This window comes from Taudactylus pleione, unplaced genomic scaffold, assembly GCF_031769625.1.
Source record: "Taudactylus pleione unplaced genomic scaffold, aTauple2 ptg000005l, whole genome shotgun sequence".
Classification (NCBI taxonomy): Eukaryota; Metazoa; Chordata; class Amphibia; order Anura; family Myobatrachidae; genus Taudactylus; species Taudactylus pleione.
Genome location: NW_028284408.1, coordinates 19,599,814 through 19,603,726, shown reverse-complemented (window position 1 = coordinate 19,603,726; position 3,913 = coordinate 19,599,814).

Here is a 3,913-nt window from a genome sequence, read left to right as displayed (position 1 = left end):
GGATGAGGGGGGATCATTAAATATATAATGGCTGGGGGTGAGGGGGGCTCATTAAATATATACTGGCTGGGGCGTGAGGGGGATCATTAAATATATAATGGCTGGGGGTGAGGGGGTATCATTAAACATGTAAGGGCTGGGAGTGAGGGTATCATTAAATATATAATGGCATGGGGTGAGTGGGGATCATTAAATATATAATGGCTGGGGGTGAGGGGGTATCATTAAATAAATAGGTAAGGACTGGGGGGTGAGGTGGTATCATTAAATATGTAAGGACTGGGGGTGAGGGCATATAATTAAATATATAAGGGCTGGGGGTGAGGGGGTATAATTAAATAAATAGTTAAGGGCTGGGGGGTGAGGGGGTATCATTTAATACATAAGGGATTAGGGTGAGAAAATCATTAAATATATTATATAAGGGGTGGGCCATAAAATATATTATATAAGGGGGGAGGGGGAAGATCCTTAAATATATAATATACATATTATAATAATAATATATGTAATTTACTAATATATTATATTGCTGTTGGGAGTGGAAAGAGACAAAATCATACAATATATAAGGGAAGAAGTGGGGGGACATTTACTACACATTACAGAATGGATTGTGTCTTTGTGCGTATATATATATATATATATATATGTTGTCTGCCCCCGTTGGTAGGAACTGTGCTACTGCCTAATGAAGGTGTGGAAGGAGGAGGCGTACGCACCACGGGCAGGGTCAGGGAGGCTTAATCGGCACGGAGTGTGCGGTATTGCGGGTAGAGACTAAGCAGTCATCCCGGGTCATACTGCAAGTAGCACAGGGGCTTGTCCATTGGAGCTCGTGCTTCATGTACTGACGGGGGTGGAGGGCACCGTCCGGACTGTGCCTTTGCCATGCTGCTGTTTAAAGAGTGTGGTGAGTGTCGGGGAGGGGGCGATGTCATTGCTGTTGCTGTGTGAATATCTAGTCACTGTTGGGATTTGTCGCAATGGTTACTTGCAGCCTGGTGCTGTGTATGTGTATATGTGTGTTACCCTCCTGTGTGCAGGAAGTAAATTGGGGGCGCTATGCTGAAGCCTTGCTTAGGGTGTAGAAAGAGCTTGCACCGGCCCTGCTTAGGTCTGTGGTCATCCTTGAGAATGGCTACTAACTGGGACCGGGCACAGGCTATATACCCTAACAGATCATGATAACAACAATGTAAACAGACAAACATAATTCCATTGGTTCTTGCTCTTGGTCTTTGTAGTACGCTGTAGTTCATAGGACAGTTCACTAGGGGTATGTCCCAATTCTCCAGATTACATTGTCTTTCTTTGATTGATTTAAACTAGATAGAGACACTACATTACAGTGTATACATTCTAACCAATAATTTCCTATATTCCATAACCATCGAACGCAAGATGCGACTCCCTCGCTGATAGATTCGGATATCTGGAAACAAACAGTGTGTCAGTTTCAGTGGCGTAACTAGGGTATTTGGAGCCCAGGGCAAATTTGAAAAGGGAGCCCCCCCCCCCCCCCCCCCCGATATGTGCGCGGAAAAAAAATGGGCGTTGTCTCTTAAAATTGGGGCGTGTCAACATGACACACCCCTTTATTTTCACGCTGAACATTCCTATTCATATGCACCTTAACCCCAGCAGTGCCCCTTATACAGTACCCCCAGTATGCAGTTGTGGTCCCTCTTATGCAGGCCCATAGTGGTGCCCCTTATACAGTATCTCCAGTAGTGGTCCCCTTATGCAGCCCCCAATTAGTTTCCCTTATTCAGTGCCCCCAGTAGTGGTCCCCCCAAATGCAGTGCCCCATGTATTGTTCCCCCTTATGCAGTGCCCCCAGTAGCAGTCCCCACAATGCAGTGCGCCCAGTAGTGGTATCCCCTTATGCAGTGCCCTTTATATAGTGTCCCCAGTAGTAGTTCCCCCTCCATGCAGTGCCCTTTATATAGTGCCCCCAGCAGTAGTCCCCCCCATGCAGTTTTCCCAGTAGTGGTCCCCTTTATGCAGGCACCCAGTAGTGATCCACCCCTATCTAGTGCCCCCTGTAGTGGTCCCCCCAGTGCAGTGCTCCTAGCAGTAAGCCCCTTACATAGTGCCCCCAGCAGTAGTCTCCCCCCCATGCAGTGCCCCCAGTAGTGGTCCCCCTGATGCAGGCCCCCAGTAGTGATCCCCCCTATCCAGTGCCCCATGTAGTGGTCCTTTCTATTAATGCCATCAGTAGTGGTCCCCCCAGTGCAGTGCCCCTAGTAGTAGGCCTCTTTTATAATGCCCCCAGTAGTAGTTCCCCCCCCCAAGTAGTAGTCCCCAGTAGAGGTTCCCCCTCCCGATTAAGTGCCCCCAATAGTAGCCCCCACCAGCAGAGGTCCTCCCAGAAATGGTGCCCCCAGTAGTAGCCACCCCCAGTAGAGGTCCCCCCTGTAGTAGTCACCCCCCTCCCCCGTTGTGCCCCCAGTAGTGCAGACAGGTTTAAAAAAATATATATACAAATATACTTACCTGAATACACTGCTCCCGCCGCCGCCCGCCAGACCTCCCGGGCTGGCGCGCTCAGCACTATGGGAGAGACGTCATGATGTCTGTCCCATTACCCACTGCAGGAGCCAGACGGAAGACCCGACTCTTGCAGTGGGTGCTGCAGCAGTCAATGAGAGTCTGTCTGACTCTCATTGGCTGCTATTTAACACATGCATCGCCGCCAGCGCTGGCGGCGATGCGTGTGTTATGCACAGCCTGAGCCCGCCTCCTGACGCAATTGGGTAAGCGTTCAGGGGGAGGGAACGGGCTCAGCTGTGCAGCACAGGACTGGCGCTAGAAGCCTAGCGCCGGCATGTGTAAATGTGTAGCGCTGACCGCACTCACTGCGGTCGGCGCTACACTGGCTAACTAGGGCGGGCCGGTACCGTGGCCAGCGGCGCCCCCCCGCACCACCGGTCCCACAGCGCCCAGGGAACGCACCCTGCTCGCCCTGCCCTAGTTACGCCACTGGTCAGTTTAGTACCAAACATGCCATGTCTAACATGTTGTATACCATTAATATCAAATACATACATTTTACATCATAATTAATAACTTTAATATAAACCATAATGTGCAGGAACCTTTTATGAGTGCGTGTATATTTATGGCTACATGTAAGTATGCATTGTGTGTCTACATGCAGTGTAAAAAGGTGTGCTGTATGTGTTTCTATTTACAATAGCAACTGTATATATGTGTGCACGCATTGTGGATACACATGCGATCATTTAAGTGTATATATACATATATATATTAATATTAATATATATATATATATATATTTTAGGGGTGTGCACCGGCCACTTTTTTCGTGTTTTGTGTTTTGGTTTTCGATCTGGATCTTTCTTCCTGTTTTGGATCTGGATTGGTTTTGCCAAAACCACCCTTCCGTGTTTTGGGTTCTGGGTTTTGTGTTTTGGATCTGTATTTTTTTGAAAAAAAGCATAAAAACAGCTAAAATCACAGAATGTGTTGGTTTTTCTGCTCCTATGCTATTATTAACCTCAATAACCTTAATTTCCACTCATTTCCAGTCTATTCTGAACACCTCACACCTCACAATAGTGTTTTTATGTCCAAAAGGTTGCACCGAGGTAGCTGGATGACTATGCTAAGCGACACGAGTGGGCGGCACAAACACGTGACCCATCTAGGAGTGATACTGCAGTGGAAGACAGGATGGCAGTTTGAAAAACTAGGCCCCAAACTGTACATAATGCAAAGAAAAAAAAGAGGTGCAGATGGAATTGTCCTTGGGCCCTCCCACCCACCCTTATGTTGTATAAACAGGACATGCACACTTTAACAAAGCAATCATTTCAGCGCCAGGGTCTGCCACACAACTGTGGCTGCAATGATTGGTTCGTTTGGGCCCCCACAAAGCAAGCTGGCA